Source organism: Pseudorca crassidens, chromosome 4 (genome assembly GCF_039906515.1).
Source record: "Pseudorca crassidens isolate mPseCra1 chromosome 4, mPseCra1.hap1, whole genome shotgun sequence".
Classification (NCBI taxonomy): Eukaryota; Metazoa; Chordata; class Mammalia; order Artiodactyla; family Delphinidae; genus Pseudorca; species Pseudorca crassidens.
The window spans coordinates 20,104,307-20,125,635 of record NC_090299.1 but is presented as its reverse complement, the minus strand read 5'-3'; the positions used below and the strand labels follow the sequence as shown (position 1 = coordinate 20,125,635).

Genomic DNA, 21,329 nt, shown 5'->3' with positions numbered 1-21,329 from the left:
AGTTCTATTTCCTTGCTGATTTTTTCTCTACTTATTCTATTAATTGTTGAGAGAGGAACTCCAACTATAATTGTGGATTTGTCTATTTATCATTTCAACTTTATTAATGTTTGTCCCACATATATTGTAGCTCTATTTCTTAATGAATGCACATTTAGGACTGATATGTCTTCTTGATGCATTAACTCCTTTATCATTATACAATGTCCCTTTCTGTACCAGGTAGTTTTCTTTGCTCTGAAGTTGATTTTATGCTATAATAATATAACCACTCCTGCTTTCTTTTGATTAATGTTTGTATGATATTTCTTTGTCCATCCTTGTACTTTAAACCTATCTATATCATTACATTTAAGTTGCGGTTGTTATAGAAATAAATCTTTGGGTCAATTAAAAAAAATCCACTCTCCAGTCTCTTTTAATTTGTATATTTAGACCATTTATATTAAATGCAATTGTTGCTATGTTAGGATTCAAGTCAACCATTCTATTTATTTATTTGTTTTCTGTTTGTTCTTAGTTTCTCTAATTTGTTTTTCCTGCCTGTGGGTTATATAAACATCTTTTAGCATCTCATTTAGATTTAACTGTAGTGGTTTTGACTGTATCTCTTTACGTACCCATTTTCTATGACTGCTGTATGTAAGTCACACTGCTTATGGTATTTTGTTATGGCAGCCCAAGTAGACTAAGATACCTACATTTTTCTAATTTTACCCCAACTCTTTCCTTAGTTTGACATGAACCCTGTAGCCATTGTTCTCTATCACTAACTTTCATGATAATAAAAAGCTGAGAAACATAAAAAACTCACAATATAAATATTCAGAAATACACCTGCTAACCTACATCTGGTATTGGAAATGAAGTAGTTATCTAAATCTAATGTTGGCATCTACCCACATGTTACTGCAAACATCTAGGAATGTTTTTATGGTAATTTTTAAAAACAATGCAACAGTGTTGTGCTATTATATTTTAAAGAATCTGACATTCCAAAAAAGCAATGATAAATGAAGTTCAACATTGTAACTATTGATGGAAGCCTAAGAAAGGAAGATGTCCTAATGGTTGCAGCCCACTGAAACCTCCTTGTAGAATTGATAGCCCACATCTGTGAGCCTGATTCTCTGGACTGTGGGTTGTAGATTTGGGTCACAGAGGATAGCCCTCAAATAGTGCAGAAGTCACAGAAATTGAAGGCCTGCCCCACCTCTCCCTGGGCCTTGGTACTGGGACCAAAGAAGGCTAGTAGTACAGCTGCACACCAATCCAGAGAAGAAATCTCAGGATCTGTTAGAAGCTGGAGTGAGTCTGGTGTCACCATATTCAATCGCCTGTGCTATGTGGACCCATGTTACTGTGGATAGCGGTGGTGCTGACCTGGATGCCTCAGCCCTAGGTCTACTCAGCAGTCTTCAAACAGATAAAGAGTATTAGAAATCAGGGAGGTGTGAGAAGGAAAGATTAGCTCTCAGTGGCTTCCTGAGATATATTCAAAACCCTGTGGAGCTAGAGTAGGAGAATGTTAATTGAAATAATACATGATTCATGTTAGGGTTGGACTAGAGCTAAATACGAAAAAAGATGAAATTCATCTTCAAAGTTTCAAATTCTGTGTTTGTTATTCTCCCTACTGATACCGTACAAGTACTCATTTCCACCACTTATTCACACCTCTTCGACCATTACTCCCCCATCCTCCCAACCCACTCCATCTCACCCATCTACTGCCAATCCCCACCCAAGTGAAAATATTCCTATGAAGACAGCCCAAGTCTGATCTCACAAGGCACTCCTGACCTTCTCCTCACCCCAACCCTGAAAACCCTTAGTGATCCAGTTCTTCAGATCTCTGCTTACTGCTAGAAAACTGAAAAATTAAATGAACAGTTATCTCTCTATCCAATACCTTTTTTGGATGGCAGTAGCAAACCATGCACTATGTTCATAATTGTGATGAAGAAACAGACACATCCCCCGCCTTTAAGAGGTAACTTCTGATGGACAAAGCACCATGGCATGCACACAATGGCATAAAACATAGCTCGGACTTTAGGCAGTTCATACTCTAGTTTAGGGGGTCTGCGAACTACAGCCTGGACCAAAGATGGCCCAGTAATTGTTTTTGTACTGCCCATGAACAAAGAATGGTTTTTACATTTTCAAATGGCTGAAAATAATCTTAAAGAGAACATATTTCATGACACATGGACATTGTATGAAATTCAAATTTCAGTGACTATAAAAACAGAAAAATTTGTTCAGAACACAACCATGCTCATTGGTTTACATATTGTCTATGGCTTCTTTCATACTACAATGACAGAGTTGAATATTTGCAACGGAGACTGTTTGGACCTCAAAGCAGAAAATATTTACTATCTGACCCTTTGCAGAAAATGTTTGCCAACCTCTCATCTTCTTGGAGAGGCAAGATGGACACATGTATTCATAGCCCAGAGCAAGGTGATATGTGCCACATCCACACACAAAAAAGACATGTTCCAAAAAATGTGAGCAAATCCACAAATGCTGCATAGAGAAAGTAGAGTGTGACCCAGGCCGAGAAGGAAGGGTAGAGATGAAAGAAAGGCCACCTATTTCACACTGAGGGAACAGCCTCCCTAAAGACGCTGAGGTGGAAATGATTATGCTAGAGATAGGGGAAGCTGGAAAAGGTAAGGCAGGGAAGGTAGGATTGGCTTCTGATATTTGTTGCCAATAAAAATGACTGGAAGAGGACTTCTCTGGCTGTCCAGTGGTGAAGACTCCACACTTCCAATGCAGGGGGCATGGGTTCAACCCCCGGTTGGTGAACTAAGATCCCACATGCCCCATGGCATGGCCAAAAAAAAAAAAAAAAAACTGACTAGAAGACAGTAGTGAAAGAGGGTTCCTTTTCCAAAAGAAACAAGCTGACCAAGTGAAGGAGAAGCAATGAAGAACTTCTACTCCTGAAGGTAGAAACATGGGAGAAATTATTTCAATAAAGGTAAAAGAAAAGGCAAAAGCAATTATACTCCAATAAAGCTGTTAAAATAAATAAATAAATAAAAATTAAAAAAAATAAAAGAAAAGGCAAAGATACTTTATGGGAATGTTCTAGAGTTTATCTTGCCAGTCAGAGGGTGTAATAATCAAGTCTTTCCCAGAAAAGATTACAAAATTGTCCGAGATGGGGCATTAACTAGACACTGACTGAAAGTATAAGTAGTCTAAAAACATAGTATATGGTGAATGTTTTCTTCACTTTGCTGAGAATCTTGTCACTCAGAAGGAAGAAGTAGATTCCATATATACATAGGGGCAGGACAGGAATAAAGACGCTGACATAGAGAATGGACTTGAGGACATGGGGAGGGGCAAGGGGAAGCTGGGATGAAGTGAGAGAGTTGCACTGACATATATACACCACCAAATGTAAAATAGCTAGTGGGAAGCAGCCACATTGCACAGGGAGATCAGCTCGGTGCTTTGTGACCACCTAGAGGGGTGGGATAGGGAGGGTGGGAGGGAGACGCAAGAGGGAGGGGATATGGGGATATATGTATACATATAGCTGATTCACTTTGTTATACAGCAGAAACTAACACAACATTGTAAAGCAAGTATACTCCAATAAAGATGTTAAAAAAAAAAAAAAGAAGTATCTGGTAGAACTGGTGTTTTGTTTTTAACTCTGACCAATGTGGAAAGAGTTGATGGTATGACAGGAGTGACAGAAAGTTTGGGATGATTTTTGCTGTCAACTCTGAGTGTGAGTTGAGGTAGAACATATATATATATATATACACACACACACACACACACACAAAACAGACACAAAAACTTCTAAGAAGAGAATAAACTAACGTTTGTGATCATGGTAAAAAAGAAAACGAAAGAAACAGAGACAGAGAGCCAGAGAGAGAGAGAAAGGCTTTTTTTCTGTTTGAGAGCAAGAAGTTGAACAAATAAGAGCTAATTTGGGTACAAGATCATATAATTTGGGTACAAGATCATATAAGAGCTAATTTGGGTACAAGATCATATAATTTTATATATTGGATATTTTATATCCATATTAATTACCATAAAAGAGGATTAGCAAGAACTTATATTTTAAAAATTGCACTTAATGATCCCACAAAAAATTGTAAAAATAAACAATTTAGCAAAGTTGCAGGATACAAACACAACCCACAAAACCAGTTGTGTTATGTTTTTATACACTAACAATGAACAGTCTGAAAAGGAAATTAAGAAAAACCTCACATATATGGTCAAACAATTTTCAATATGGGTGCCAAGACCATTCAATGGGGAAAGGACAGTCTTTTCAACAAATGGTATTGGGGAAACTGGATATCACATGCAAAAAACAATGGACCTTACTTAGATACAAAAATTAACTCAAAATGAATCGAAGACTGAAACATCAGAGCTAAAACTAAACAACTCTTAGAAGAAAACATAGAGAAAAAGCTACAGAACATTGGATTTGGCAATAATTTATTGGATTTGACATGAAAAGCACAGGCAACAAAAGTAAAAATAGATAAACTGAGCTACATTAAAATTTAAAACTTCTGAGCATCAAAGGATATAATCAACAGAGTGAAAGCAGCCTATAGAATGGGAGAAAATATTTGCAAGTCATATTTCTGGTAAGTGGTTAATATCCAGAATATATTAAAAACTCCTACAACTCAACAACAACAAAAAAGCGACCTGATGAAAAAATAGGCAAAATACTTGAATAAACATTTCTACAAAGAAGACATACAAATGGCCAACAAGTACATGAAAAGATGCTCAACATCACTAATCACTAGGGGAATGCAACTGAAAATCACAGTGAGATGCCAGCTCACACCCATGAGGATGTCTACTATTTAAAAAACAAAAACAAGATAACAAGTGTTGGTGAGAATGCAAATAAATTGGAACCCTTGTGCACTGTTGGTAGGAATGTAAAATTCCAGTCACAAAAGGACAAATACTGTATGGTTTCTCTTATCTGAGGTACCTAGAGTAGGCAAATTCATTGAGACAGAAAGTAGAAAGGTGGTTGCCAGGAGTTAGGGGTAGGAGGGGATGGAGAGCTGTTGGGATATACAGCATTTCAGTTTTGCAAGCTGTGAAGAGTTCTGGAGATCGGTTGCACAACAATGTGGATGCACTTAACACTACTAAACTGCACACCTCACAATGGTTAAGATAGTAAATGTTATGCTACGTGTATTTGAACACTTTTTTTTTTTTTTTTTTTTTTTTTGTGGTACACGGGCCTCTCACTGTTGTGGCCTCTCCCGTTGCGGAGCACAGGCTCCGGACGTGCAGGCTCAGCGGCCATGGCTCACGGGCCCAGCCGCTCCGTGGCCTGTGGGATCTTCCTGGACCAGGGCATGAACCCGTGTCCCCTGCATCAGCAGGCTGACTCCCAACAACTACGCCACCAGGGAAGCCCCCTGAACACAGTTTTTAATAAAAGGAGAAATGCATTAATAATATCATTTGAACTATACTTTACCTGCATTATTTTATTTTCACAACAACCATATGAGCAGGTGCTTTTATTATTTTCATTTTATAAATGAAAAAGGGAGGCATAGAGAATATTACGAAACTCAAGTTCACACAGCTAAAAACTGTTAGGCTGTTTCTCAAAATTCCAGTGAGTCAGGCTTTTAAGCCGATGCTGTCTTTACTACTCAGCAAAAAGCTATAAACTTACCAGGACAAAACAAAAAAATGGTGAGGCAGGGGCTTGAGGCATGAAGCTGGTAATGAAGGAAGCCAAGCAGGTATTTATACTAGTGAACCTAGATTACAGGAACTACAGCAACTGAGTGGAATATTTAGATACGAGCTTCCTGACCAGAAGGGAGTCAGGGCCAGGAGAAAAATATAAAGTACTGCAATTCTCATTACTCAAAAAAGAAAGGACGCATGCTGGTATGTCAGAAGAGACCAAGCTCTTTCTGGCTCTGAACTCTTGGGGGCGGTGGCGGGGGGTAGTAATTTACCACATCAGCCTTTATAGAAGAAACATTGAAGTACATAATGGATGGTGTCTTCAGTACTGGTGGACATTCTGCATGTAGCCATAGCAAACGATGCCAGCTGATGGCATAATTCAAGTCATAGTTCTATAAAATGATGTGTATGGAAAACCAAAATAATAAAATGCAGGTATGGTGCTTTCTGGTGATTTGATTCCATAGGAAAAAGCTTAGGGAATGTATTACTATTCATGTCTCATAAACTAGCAGCCCTGAATATCAATTCTATTTGTCAGGCTTTGGACAGGAGCTGTATAGGAAATGGCTCTAAATTGAGATAAATGAGGTAATCTCTGCTGTTGATTGAAAAGAGATCCAATTGCTCTAGACACAGCATATCCACGTTAGTGGATTTGCTAGGAAAGTTAAGGGGCTCAGCTGCGTTGTCCTACTGTTCAAGTGGACCCCTCCGATTCTGCACGGAAGTTGGCAACAGATTGTATAGCCGGAAAGCAAGAGGATGACTAACTTAACCATTAAGGGTTAAGGGGCCGAAGAACCACTGCTGAGAATCTTTAGAAAATCAGAAAACCAAGAAAAACAGTGTAGACTAGACATGGGTAAATTCTCCATTTCTCCAAGAAAGAAAATGGGGATTTTTAAACCATAAGTTTGAGGCCAGCTCCAGTAAAACTCTAGAGTAACTTAATAAAAGGAGGGAGATTATAAGCACAGGTTTTTATTAAGAAAAAGTTTTGTCAAAGTACTACATTATTTTAAGTGTTGCTAGACTAATGGTAAAACACTGTAGTCAGGGGATAGATACCCTGTTCATGAATGAATCCCAGCTCTGTCACTCACAAACTGCAGAACCCAGATGACTTTTTGTTTTGTTTTTTGGCTGCATTGGGTCTTCACTGCTACGTGGGCTTTCTCTAGTTGTGGCGAGCGGGGGCTACTCTTCATTGCGGTGCGCGGGCTTCTCACTGCTGTGGCTTCTCCTGTTACGGAGCACGGGCTCTAGGCACGCAGGCTTCAGTAGTTGTGGCATGTGGGCTCAGTAGTTGTGGCTTGTGGGCTCGAGCGCAGGCTCAGTAGTTGTGGTGCATGGGCTTAGTTTCTCTGCGGCATGTGGGATCTTCCCAGACCAGGGATCAAACCCATGTCCCCTGCATCGGTAGGCGGATTCTTATCCACTGTGTCACCGAGGAAGTTCCAGATGACTTTTTTTTTTAACCTGTCTAGGCCTCAGTTTCCTTGATTATAACCTGGGGATTGTAATACCTACTTAACCGTTCTATTGTGAGCAGTAAGCAAAATAATTCATGTAAATTGTTTAGCATGGTGCCTAACAAAAAGTGGTTGATAAACATTAGTTATTGTGATTTTCTAGTGTGAAAATGAAAAAGCAAGCATAGGTTTAAAATAATGAGTTTAACATTCAAAACCCTCGGGAAATGCTTTCATTTTTATTAAAATGCTTTACTTTTTTTGTGATACGCAGGCCTCTCACTGTTGTGGCCTCTCCTGTTGCGGAGCACAGGCTCCGGACGCGCAGGCTCAGCGGCCATGGCTCACGGGCCCAGCCGCTCCGCGGCGTGTGGGATCCTCCCGGACCAGGGCACGAACCCGTGTCCCCTGCATCGGCAGGCAGACTCTCCACCACTGCACCACCAGGGAAGCTTTTCTTTGTGCCTCTATATAGGGTAACTTTCTCTATTTCACAGTCTCCTAAGATTCATTTTTTTCAAACACAAATGTCATTAAAGGCTTTGACTAACAATAGAACACAAGGAAGATATTGTAGCTGAGTGTTAGAAAGGTCTTAGGGTCCTTCTAGGGGGCTTTTACATTTAAGTTTTAACCTCCCTAATGTTTAGCTGACTTGTCTACAAGTTACCTTTTAATAAGACTAAGATTTTACACAATATATTGCTGAAGGAATAAGGTACGATTCAATTTAATATATGCAATAATGTGTGGTCATAGTAAATGGAGAGATGATAAAGGTTAGCGGTGGTGGTATAAGTACAGATGCTTTTTAGTTACTTTGTTTTGATTAGAAGTATTTTCCATTTTTTCCTACAATGAGTGTATATATAAAAACAGGGGAAATATTTTGAATTTTAAGATGTAGAGTGATCAGGAATGTCAAAATCTAAAATTTTTATAATAGGATGAGAACATGCTTGGAATGTATTTGTTTAAATTTTCTAGCCAGTTGAGTTTAGTGGATAGAAATCATAGCGTCCAGCCTTAGGAAAAATTTGTAGACACATTTCAGAATGTCCTTTATTTATTCATTAAGCACACATTCTCCCCAAGATATGCCACATGCTGTGTTATATATTAGGAGTAAAATGATAGGTTAGATAGAGCATAATTCTGGGTGGCAGAGCCTCTTGCCCTTCCTAGAAAAGAGCAAAGCCTAAATTTTCCTAAGTCAGAAGTTCTCAGGTTTGGAGGCACATTAAAATCATCTGAGGAGCCTTTAACATCACCAATGCCCAGGTCCCACCTGAAGAGACTCTAGTTTAATTTAAAAGTGACTCAGGTGACTCTAATATGAAGCCACAGCCTGAAGAATGGGTATTGAAACCGACCGTTGAGGGATATGAGGAGGGGCGTGCAGGGATAGAGGGAAGAAAGAGACCGGGTAGAGGCTGGTCAGTGATGGCAGAAGTGGATGAGGGATGCGGAGGACATGGGAAAGAATGATGCCCAGTGATACCCTAAGAAACTTCTGTGCACCTGCTTACAGGTATGCCCTGTGTAAATGTGTTTTTTAAATGTTTTACTAAAAAGGACCTGGCCCCTTTAATAAAGGAAAGATCTGTGCCAGCCATCCTGAGACAGGTGGGGCAAACTGCTAGAAGCCTGTGACATAGCTCAGTAAAAACAAAATTCCATGTGCATATAAAGAATTTATCATAAACCCCGGCTCCAGTGGAGCGAAGGCTGTCAAACCTCAGCTCAAATGGCACTTGCGGTGGGTCAGACTAGAAAAAACCAATAATCAGAAACACATCAAAACCGCAGGCGCAGAGAAGGTCACTGGGACAAGTCTCAGCAGTTATTGACAATAAAGCAAAGAACATACAGGAAGATTGACAAACGGATTTCAAGAGGCCTGGCAACAGTCCTAAGGCCATGAAATCAGACTGTGGATATCAGCAAGATACAGCAGCAGGCGGCCGGCTTAGGCTGGGCAGATACTTGGAGCTTGAACTACAGACCCCAGAGGGATGAAAGGGAATAAGAAAGGGTGATTATCTCAGGTCGGGGCCTGCATCAGAGGCTGCAAGGTGAAGGTGAGCGTGGGCAAGAGAAAAACAGAGACACATTCTTAAAACTAAGATATAAAGAAGGATATGACCACAGAAGTAAGTCAACAGCCTATTTGAGAGTGGACTAAAAGTCAGACTACATCAACGGCTATGTATGGCCAACTTAAGCTGACGTGGCGCCTTTCATGAAGGAAGAGTTCAGGGCCCCCAGCCAGGCTCAGCTGGCGGCAGCTACAGTTAAGTGGCTCCAGCTGCAGGACCTCTTATGCGCAAGCCCCGCCGGTTATCGCGAGGCAGACTGGAAATAGATCCAAGGAGAAGGGGGCAATCAGAGGGCCCCCTTCCTAAGGCCTAAGGCTGGAAGAGCCCCTCTCTCCCTCCCACTGCACATCAGAGAAAGGTGAGTTCTCCCTGGATCTTGCGGGCCCCTGAGCTATGTTTTTCTGTGCTGAACTTGGCTGTCAGAAACGCTGAAAGGGGGTAAACAAGGAATGTTGGGAAGGCAGTTAGCATGGGGTAAGAATGCCTGCAACACAGGAGAGGGCTACCAGGGAGGACTTTACACGTTCTGTAATGATGCGGCTGCAGGCAAGAGCAAAAGAGGTGTGTTTGTTCATTTGGGGAGGGGAGAATCACTTTTTTAAGAGAATGAAGGGAAGACAGTTACATTGAGATTTTCATAGCACATTGTTAACAAAGGGTTTTAAGCTTAAGTTCCTGGTACATAGTATATGGCTTAATTTCAGTTGTATAACATTGGAAAAGAGGTTCGTCTGAATGCAGAACAATTAAAAATAGAATTAGATTAAGCAGTTACAAATAGGAGCTGGCATTTAGGAAGTTTTGCATTATTATCAACGTATTACTTCATACAAAGCACTTAAAAGTGCCTCTGAGTGCCTGCTGCCACCGCTGCTGCAGCTACTCTATTTAAAAGCATAAACATTTAATAGGCAGAATAATGGTTATGAGCCAAACTGATGGCACAAAAATCATGTTCCATCAACGAGAGTGACTTTGGATAAGTCACTTAATTTCTGTCCCTTATTTCCATCAGCTGTAACATGGAGATAACAATAGTACCATAGGGTCATAGGGAAAATTAGGTGAGTTTATAGTCATAAAATGCTTACAGCAGTGCCTGGTACGTAGCAGGTACAATATCACAAGTGTTTTCAATTATTATGAGTCTAATTAAATAATATAAAAAATGTTAAATCTCCCTGTAAATCAGTAGTTCCCAAACTTAGCTAAATGTTGGAATCTCCTGGAGCACTTTAAGATGTATGACACCTGGATCCCACCCCGAGTTATTATATAATGGAAGCTCCCTAGATGATTGTAACGGATAATTACGTTTGAGAATCATTAATGTAAATAATGACTCCCTTGCTTTAAGTAATGAGTTTCATTTAATTAAATAGGTCATTTTATAATAAATGAGTCTAATGACAGCTAACCAAACTGCAGATATAAAACCAACTGAAAAGAATCAGCTTTGTGACCCAATTTGGGAGGTACTTGCACTGAGTTCATAATACTTGTTTTATGTATTACATAATTCTAGTACTATGAGAAACGCCGTAAACACTGTGAAAAACAATAAATAATTGCCAAATCAATGGAGCAAGGGATCATTTGAGCAGGTGCTTTATCAAGGGAGCCGCAAGGGGAAAAAGGCCTCTGTCCTCAGGATGGTGTATGAACTCATGCAAAGACTATACTCAGAAGCTTTTATTATTCCTGTGGATTTGTTTATGATGAGGGTAACACAGAATTGCTGATGTTCCCAGGACAGTGTAGCCCACATGCTACTGGTTTAAACAGGGATTTTCCCCCAGGGCCACTTCTGGGGCACTAGTACAAAAATGGTAACTGATGCTACATTTTCCAGGAAATGCCAGAGTATCATAGAATGAGAAATCAGTTTTTATTTCAGAGTCTGAGTAGCAGATAGTTCTTTGGGCCGAAGGGAGGTTAAAGTGTGTGTCGCCTGTTAGAAAGGCAGAATCCGGTGATTGCAGAAAGACCACAGCCACAAGATCACTGCAGACCCGGGGGTATTCAGATTAGAGAGTTTGGGAGCTGTAAAATTCCTGAGGTTGGTAAGCAAGGCAGGCAGCCAGAATTTTGTGCAGTGTTTTGGAAGGAAACAACATTTTCTGAAGAAATTAATTGCATGCTGCTTAAAGACTAAATTTGGAACAATAAACAAAGGCATAGAAGTTCTCTATGATTTGTATCAGGAACTCTGAACTGCATAGGATGTAAGGGAAGAGTCCTTTAGCTGCACTGGTCAAAGGCAATGGATAGTTTTTGAGTGAAGACACAGAGACCATCCACACCTACCATATACCCTTCTTATATAGCCCATGTATGCTTAAATGTGTATAATTCCCATCACAGGATAAATTTACAGTCAGTCTCAGCAAGTCCATATGAGAGGTAGCACGGCAAAGCACAGCACAACACGACTGATTCAGACTTCCCAGGTTTGAATCCTGGCTCTGCCATGTACTCACAGGGGAAGCTTGGGCAGTTTTTTCATCTGTAAAATAGAGTCCATAAAAGTACCTTCTCTCAAAAAGCTGTTATGCAGATTAAAAGAATTCATATTTGTAGACCACCTAGAAGAGTGCCTTCACACTGCTATAGAAATGCTTCTGAAATAAGTAAAGCTTCATCAAATCTCAAATTAGAAATTCCCTTCTGACTTTATTATGTGTAGTCATGTTCCTGGATCAGGTGTCTATCTGATAATCAAAGTCCCAACTCTGGCATACAGATGTACAGAAAATAAGATAAGCCATACTTCTTTTGGAAACGTGTTTTGCTGGGATTATCTCTACCTGAATGAGCACTGTGTTATAACACCCACTTAGAGGGTATCAGGATGACAGACAGGATGCAATTTAAGAATCTGAGGGCATCATTTGTCTATTACTCTCATATCAGGAAATAGGATGTAAATAAACTTCCTTGGATGTCAAGAATACCCAACAGCACATGAGATTCAACCATTCATCCTCAAAACTCTGCCCAGTGTTTGTATTTGTTTGGCTGGTTGGTTGGTTTGCTAGTTTGTTTGTTTGGTTTTTATGTGTATTATTCAGCTTTTTTACAGTCTGGAGAAGAGACATGAAATTGCAGAAGCCTATGCTCGGATATTCTGGGGTTGGCAATGCTCAGGGCAGAGACAGCTCTTTCAATTATGGGTCTCGGTCAGTGCTGGCCACAAGGAAAAATGAATGGCCACACAGTCCTAAGGGGCCAGTATTTCTTTTTTTTTAGTTTTATTTGCATTTATTTTTTTGTGGCATTTATTCCCAGGCCATAAGTTTTTTGTTTCTTCGGTTTCTTCTGGGTTATGTTTTTCTTCTGTGCAACCCCCTTTTCTGGTTTAGGAACAATCTGTTCTTTTTCAGTAAGGATCATCTCACTGTGGCAGGGAGAGCTCGTGTATGGGTTGATCTGACCACGAGCTCTGTAAGTCCTGTGCTGCATCTCGGGGATTCTGTTCACCTGGGTACGCTCCGCTCAATGACCAGAGAATCTACATCTAAGCCCTTAAGTTCAGCATTACTCTCTGCATCTTTGAGCATGTGCAGTAAAAATTCAGGAATTTTTTGGGGTCACCGACCCTGCATCCAGCCCCACTGTTTGGCCTGGGTACACCTACCAACTCGACCACTGTGACAAAGGAATGGCACACACTGCTTCTGTAAAGTGACATCCTTCAGATACTTGGTAGCTTTTCTGCTCTGCATACCCTTAATGGCCTGGGCAGTTTCACGAGTGTTCTTAAAGTGAACATGAAGATTTGAACCTCTTGACTTACATGATATTGTGGGGTTTTCTGGGTCAAGTGAATAGCAAACCATTTTTAGAGGTCATCTCAGGCCACTTACCAGAAAAGCAGGGGCTAGTATTTCTATATCACATAGAAGCTGAAGCCCAAATTCACCGTATCTGCAGCATGGACTCAAAGAAGCTATCCAGTGACACTCTGCCCCCAAAGTGCTCTGGCTAACTGGTTACAAGCTCTATCTTTGATGGGCCAGTGACTCTCTAAGCTGGACTCTCTCAGCAAAACACTGTTGACCCTCAGCCAGTTTCTACATGGCATCATCATGGTAAAAGGATGACTCTAAGGAGCTCCTCTGGCTGTACCTGCCCAGAGCGGGAAAAAAGGAATGTATGCCAGCACCGTGCATCCTGAGTGGCATAAACAGCTGACACCCTCCCACTTGGGATTTTAAGTTTTTATCCTTTTTAATGTGTGCAAGTGTCATAAGACTTTGACACCCCTCCCAGGATTTCTCGGGATCTTTCCTGAAGAGCATTTGGCCTAGAACCCTATTGCTACAGACTGTACCTCCTCTCTCTTCCCCTGCTGTTCTCTTTACAGCTAGACTTGCAAAGTATATTTGTGTTAAAACACTTAAAAATGAAGATCATATATATATATATATATATATATATATTTTTTTTTTTTTTTCTTTTTTTGCGGTACGCGGGTCTCACTCTTGTGGCCTCTCCCGTTGCGGAGCACAGGCTCCGGACGCGCAGGCTCAGCGGCCACGGCTCACAGGCCCAGCCGCTCCGCGGCATGTGGGATCCTCCCGGAATGGGGCACGAACCCGTGTTCCCTGCGTCGGCAGGCGGACTCTCAACCACTGCGCCACCAGGGAAGCCCGGAGATCATATTAATACAGCTCAAAATTTACCTTATTTTGTTCAAAAAAAAAAAAAAAGCACAGAGTGAATTGTCGAGTTTGAGCTATGAATGAAGCTTTGGGTAGATTTCAAGGCAATAATGCCAATCGACCTACTGAGTTTATCGCAAAGTGGACTGAAAGTTTGAGGAATCTGGCTGTGCTACTTAGATTGCCTAACCCATCCCATTAAATATTATTTCCTAGACCCCAAATTTCCCTTTTAGATCATTATCCATTGTCTGTTTTCTTGCCTGTGGTAAGTACTGGGCTCCTGCACCACTGGAAGTACAGCAGAAACATGCAACACAATCTGTTTTCTATTATGCTCCTAACCCTGTTTCTAAGTTCCAAGCAAACTCTCATCATCCTAAATTTACACACTCCTCTTCTTCCTTAGAGAATGGTATGCATTTCTATTACTAAAATAATATAGTGGAAAAATATTTGCAATAGAACTTGTTTTTTCCTCTTATTTTTAATTTTTATACAATTTTTAAAGGTTTCACTCCATTTATAGTTATTACAAAATATTGACCGTATTCCCCATGTTGTACAATACATCCTTGTAGCCTATCTTACTCCCAATAGTTTAAACTTCCCATTCCTCCACTCCTATTTTGCCCACCCCGTTCTCCCCAAGGGTAACCACTAGTTTGTTCTCTATATCTGTGAGTCTGCTTCTTTTTTGCTATATTCACTAGTTTGTTGTATTTTTTAGATTCCACATATAAGTGATATCATACAGTAGTTGTCTTTTCTGTTTGACTTATTTCACTTAGCATAATACCCTCCAAATTCATCCATTTTGCTGCAAATGGCAAAATTTCATTCTTTTTAAAGGATGAATAGTATTCCGTTGTGTGTGTGTGATATATATCACATCCTCTTTATCCTTTCATCTGTTGATGGACACTTAGGCTGCTTCCACATTTTAACAATTTGTAAATAATGCTGCTATGAACATTGGGGTGCATATATATTTTTGAATTAGTGTTTTTATTTTTTTGGACATATATACACAGGAGTAGAATTGCTGGGTCATATGGTAGTTTTATTTTTGGTTTGTTTTTTTTTTTGACACCTTTATTGGAGTATAATTGCTTTACATGGTTGTGTTAGTTTCTGCTGTATAACAAAGTGAAGTAGCTATATGTATACATATATCCCCATATCCCCTCCCACTTGCATCTCCCTCCCACCCTCCCTATCCCACCACTCTAAGTGGTCACAAAGCACTGAGATGACCTCTCTGTGATATGTGGCTTCTTCCCAATAACTATCTATTTTACATTTGGTAGTGTATATATGTCAATGCCACTCTCTCACTTCTTCCCAGCTTCCCCTTCCCCATGTCCTCAAGTCCATTCTCTAAGTCTGCATCTTTATTCCTGTCCTGCCCCTAGGTTCTTCAGAACTTTTTTTTTTTTTATTCCGTATATATGTGTTAGCATATGGTATTTTTTTTTTCGCTTTCTGACTTCACTCTGTATGACAGACTCTAGGTCCATCCACCTCACTACAAATAACTCAATTTCATTTCCTTTTATGGCTGAGTAATATTCCATTGTATATATGTGCCACATCTTCTTTATCCATTCACCTGTAGATGGACACTTAAGTTGCTTCCATATCCCAGCTATTGTAAATAGTGCTTCAATGAACATTGTGGTACATGACTCTTTTTTAATTATAGTTTTCTCAGGGTATATGCCCAGCAGTGGGATTGTGGGGTCATATGGTAGTTCTATTTTTAGCTTTTTAAGGAACATCCATACTGTTCTCCATAGTGGCTGTATCAAGTTACATTCCCACCAACAGTGCAAGAGGGTTCCCTTTTCTCCACACCCTCTCCAGCATTTATTGTTTGTAGATTTTTTGATGATGGCCATTCTGAGCAGTGTGAGGTGATACCTCATTGCAGTTTTGACTTGCATTTCTCTAATAATTAGTGATGTTGAGCATCCTTTCATGTGTTTGTTGGCAATCTGTATATCTTCTTTGGAGAAATGTCTATTTAGATCTTCTGCCCACTTTTGGATTGGGTTGTTTGTTTTTTGATATTGAGCTGCATGAGCTGCTTGTAAAGTTTAGAGATTAATCCTTTGTCAGTTGCTTCTTTTGCAAATATTTTCTCCCATTCTGAGGGTTGTCTTTTAGTCTGGTTTATGGTTTCCTTTGCTGTGCAAAAGCTTTTAAGTTCCATTAGGTCCCATTTGTTTATTTTTGTTTTTATTTCCATTTCTCTAGGAGTTGGGTCAAAAAAGATCCTGCTGTGAGTTTTGTCAAAGAGTGTCCTTCTATGTTTTCCTGTAAGAGTTTTTATAGTATCCAGTCTTACATTTAGGTCTCTAATCCATTTTGAGTTTATTTTTGTGTATGGTGTTAGGGAGTGTTCTAATTTCATTCTTTTACATGTAGCTGTCCAGTTTTCCCAGCACCGCTTATTGAAGAGGCTGTCTTTTCTTCACTGTATATTCTTGCCTCCTTTATCAAAGATAAAGTGACCATATGTGCATGGGTTTATCTCTGGGCTTTCTATCCTGTTCCATTGATCTACATTTCTGTTTTTGTGCCAGTACCATACTGTCTTGATTACTATAGCTTTGTAGTATAGTCTGAAGTCAGGGAGTCTGATTCCTCCAGCTCCATTTTTCTTTCTCAATATTGTGTTGGCTATTTGGGGTCTTTTGTGTTTCCATACAAATTGTGAAATTTTTTGTTATAGTTCTGTGAAAATTGTCATTGGTAGTTTGATAGGAATTGCATTGAATCTCTAGATTGCTTTGGGTAGTATAGTCATTTTCACAATATTGATTCCTCCAATCCAAGAACATGGTATATTTCTCCATCTGTTTGTATCATCTTTAATTTCTTTCATCAGTGTCATAGTTTTCTGTATACAGGTCTTTTGTCTCCTAAGGTAGGTCTATTCCTAGGTATTTTATTCTTTTTGTTGCAGTGGTAAATGGGAGTGTATCCTTAATTTCTCGTTCACATATTTCATCATTAGTGTATAGGAATGCATGAGATTTCTGTGCATTAATTTTGTGTCCTGCTACTTTACCAAATTCATTGATTAGCCCTAGTAGTTTTCTGGTAGCATCTTTAGGATTCTCCATGTATAGTGTCATGTCATCTGCAAACAGTGACAATTTTACTTCTTCTTTTCTGATTCAGATTCATTTTACTTCTTTTTCTTCTCTGATTGCTGTGGCTAAAACTTCCAAAACTATGTTAAATAATTGTGGTGAGAGTGGACAACCTTGTCTTGTTCCTGATCTTAGTGGAAATGGTTTCTGTTTTTCACCATAGAGAACGATGTTGGCTGTGGGTTTGTCATATTTGTCATTATTATGCTGAGGTAAGTTCCCTCTATGCCTACTTCTGAAGAGTTTTTATCATAAATTGGTGTTGAATTCTGTCGAAAGCTTTTTCTGCATCTATTGAGACTATCATATGTTTTTTATCCTTCAATTTGTTAATATGGTGTATCGCATTTGTTGATTTGCATATACTGAAGAATCCTTGAATTCCTGGGGTAAACCCCACTTGATCATGGTGTATGATCCTTTTAATGTGCTGCTGGATTCTGTTCGCTTCTATTTTTTTGAGGATTTTCACAACTGTGTTCATTAGTGATATTGGCCTATAGTTTTCTTTTTGTGACATCTTTGTCTGGTTTTGGTATCAGGATGATGGTGGCCTCATAGAATGAGTTTGGGAGTGTTCCTCCCTCTGCTATATTTTGGAAGAGTTTGAGAAGGATAGGTGTTAGCTCTTCTCTAAATGTTTGATACAATTTGCCTCTGAAGCCATCTGGTCCTTTGTTTTTGTTTGTTGCAAGATTTTTAATCACAATTTCAATTTCAGTGCTTGTGATTTGTCTGTTTATATTTTCTGTTTCTTCCTGGTTCAGTCTTGGGAGGTTGTGCTTTTCTAAGAATTAGTCTATTTCTTCCTGGTTGTCCATTTTATTGACATATAGTGGCTTGTAGTAACCTTTCATGATCCTTTGTATTTCTGCAGTGTCAGTTTTTACTTCTACTTTTTTATTTATAATTCTGTTGATTTGAGTCTTCTCCATTTTTTTCTTGATGAGTCTGGCTAATGGTTTATCAATTTTGTTTATCTTCTCAAAGAACCAGCTTTTAGTTTTATTCATCTTTGCTATCATTTTCTTCATTTCTTTTTCATTTATTTCTGATCTGATCTTTATGACTTCTTTCCTTCTGTTAACTTTGTGGTTTTTTTGTTCTTTCTCTAATTGCTTTAGGTGTAAGGTTAGGTTGTTTTCGTGAGACTTTTCTTGTTTCTTGAGGTAGGATTGTATTGCTATAAACTTCCCTCTTAGAACTGCTTCTGCTGCATCCAGTAGGTTTCGGGCCGTTGTGTTTTCATTGTCATTTGTTTCTAGTTGTTTTTTGATTTCCTATTTGATTTCTTCAGTGATCTCTTGGTTATTTAGTAGTGTATTGTTTAGCCTCCATGTGTTTGTATTTTTTACAGTTTTTTTCCTGTAATTGATATCTAGTCTCATAGCATTGTGGTCAGAAATGGTACTTGATATGATTTTAATTTTCTTAAATTTACCAAGGCTTGATTTGTGACCCAAGATATGATCGAGTCTGGAGAATGTTAATGAGCACTTGAGAAGAAAGCGTATTCTCTTTTTGGATGGAATGTCCTATAAATATCAATTAAGTCCATCTTGTTTAATGTGTCATTTAAAGCTTGTGTTTCCTTATTTATTTTCATTTTGAATGGTCAGTCCATTGGTGGAAGTGGGGTGTTAAAGTCCCCTACTATGATTGTGTTACTGTCGATTTCCGCTTTTATGGCTGTTAGCATTTGCTTTATGTATTGAGGTGCTCCTCTGTTGGGTGCATAAATATTTACAATTGTTATACCTTCTTCTTGGATTGATCCCTTGATCATTATGTAGTGTCTTCCTGTGTCTCTTGTAACAGTATTTTAAAGTCTATTTTGTCTGATATGAGAATTGCTACTCCAGCTTTCTTTTGATTTCCATTTGCATGGACTATCTTTCTCCATCCCCTCGCTTTCAGTCTGTATGTGTCCCTAGATCTGAATTGGTCTCTTGTAGACAGCATATACACTGGTCTTGTTTTTGTATCTATTCAGCCAGTCTGTGTCTTTTGGTGGGAGCATTTAGTCCATTTACATTTAAGATAATTATCAATATATCTGTTCCTATTACCATTTTCTTAATTGTTTTGGGTTTGTTATTTTATGTCTTTTCCTTCTCTCGTGTTTCCTGCCTAGAGAAGTTCCTTTAGCATTTGTTGTAAAGCTCATTTGGTGGTGCTGAATTCTCTTAGCTTTTGGTTTTAATTTCTCTGTCGAATCTGAATGAGACTCTTGCTGGGTAGAATAATCCTGGTTGTAGGTTTTTCCCTTTCATCACTTTAAATATGTCCTGCCACACCCTTGTGTTTTGCAGAGTTTCTGCTGAAAGATCAGCCATTAACCTTATGGGGATTCCCTTGTATGTTATTTTTTGCTTTTCCCTTGCTGCTTTTAATGTTTTTTCTTTGTATTTAACTTTTGATAGTTTGATTAATATGCATCTTGGCTTTTTCTCCTTGAATTTATCCTGCATGGGACTCTCTGTGCTTCCTGGACTTGATTGACAATTTCCTTTCCCATATTAGGGAAGTTTTCAACTATAATCTCTTCAGATATTTTCTCAGTCACTTTCTTTTTCTCTTATTCTTCTGGGACCCCTGTAATTCGAATGTTGGTATGTTTAATGTTGTCCCAGGCATCTCTGAAACTGTCCTCAATTCTTTTCATTTTTTTTTCTTTATTCTGCTCTGCAGTAGTTTTTTCCATTCTTTTATCTTCCAAGTCACTTATCTGTTCTTCTGCCTCAGTTATTCTGCTATTGATTCCTTCTAGAGAATTTTTAATTTCATTTATTGTGTTGTTCATCATTGTTTGTTTGCTTTTTAGTTCTTCTAGGTAGCTTTTAAACATTTCTTGTATTTTCTTCATTCTGTTTCCAAGATTTTGGATCATCTTTATTATTATTACTCTGAATTCTTATTCAGGTAGACTGCCTATTTCCTCTTCATTTGTTTGGTCTGGTAGGTTTTTCTTGCTCCTTCATCTGCTGCATATTTCTCTGTCTTCCCATTTTGCTTAACTTACTGTGTTTGGGGTCTCCTTTTTGCAGGCTGCAGGTTCATAGTTCCTGTTGTTTTTGGTGTCTGCTCCCAGTGGGTAAAGTTGGTTCAGTGGGTTGTGTATGCTTCCTGGTGTGGGGGACTGGTGCCTGTGTTCTGGTGGGTGGGGCTGGACCTTTTCTTTCTGCTGGGCAGATCCGTGTCTGGTGGTGTGTTTTGGGGTGTCTGTGAACTTCTTGTGATTTTAGGCAGCCTCTCTGCTAATAGGTGTCGTTGTGTTCTTGTCTTGCTAGTTGTTTTTCATGGGGTGTCCAGCACTGGAGCTTGCTGGTCGTTGAGTGGAGTTGGGTCTTAGCGTCGAGACGGAGATCTCTGGGAGAACTCTCGCTGATTGATATTACGTTGGGCCTGGAGATCTCTCGTGGTCCAGTGTCCTGAACTCGGCTCTCCCACCTCTGAGGCTCAGGCCTGACACCCAGCCAGAGCACCAAGATCCTGTCACCCACACAGTGCAGTGGACTGGTTCTCAGAGATAGAAATATTCAATGGAAGATACTTGATCCAGAGAGCTTTTGGGAGAGGGACATGCAGCTCGTTCAGTCCACCAAGGACTTCCTGCCAATCAACAAGGCCCACTTCAGCAAGTGCAAGTTCGAGCCACTCAGGGAAGTTTAGACAGGGTGTGATCTCCTCAGCCCAGTATTCCAAGAGCTTCCTGTACCTGCCTGCTGGGGAGAATTTCCAGAACATCTTCGATGAGCTGCTGGATCTTGTGCACCTGGACTTTGGTGGCTTCAAGCAGCCTCCCCACATCACCACCAGGAAGAACAAGAAAAGTGCATGGCAGTCCAGCAGTCAGCAGGTGGCCTAGACTTCAGGACCCACTGGTGGGCAGGTGTGCTCCAGCAGCAAAGTCAGCAGCCACCAGGTGCTGCATGCAGCCACTCCCAGGAGTCTCAAGTAGTGCTCCCCACTTTGGGCAGGGGCTGCCACACCTGTGAGCCTCCATCCTCCTTCCTCCTTCCTCCTTCTCCTGGGCTGCCAGGCAGCTGGGTGAGGCCCTGGGGAGGCCTCCCACTCAGGCTCCTCACCACTGGCCACCTGGGTGTCTTGTGTTTTTTTGTTATTGAGTTGTATGAGCTGTCTGTATGATTGGGAAATTAACCCCTTGTCAGTTGCATCATTTGCAGA

At 39.8% G+C, this 21,329-nt stretch overlaps 1 long non-coding RNA gene across 2 annotated transcripts in view; it reads left to right on the top strand.

Annotated features, from left to right (window-relative positions):
* Positions 1–9,520: 9,520 nt before the first annotated feature.
* Positions 9,521–21,329, top strand: part of LOC137223443 (uncharacterized) — a 174,355-nt gene continuing 162,546 nt past the window's right edge. For both annotated transcript variants that reach the window (XR_010942878.1, XR_010942877.1), the window contains exon 1: positions 9,521–9,674. This is a non-coding gene — a long non-coding RNA (uncharacterized lncRNA). The remainder of the gene's footprint in view (positions 9,675–21,329) is intronic.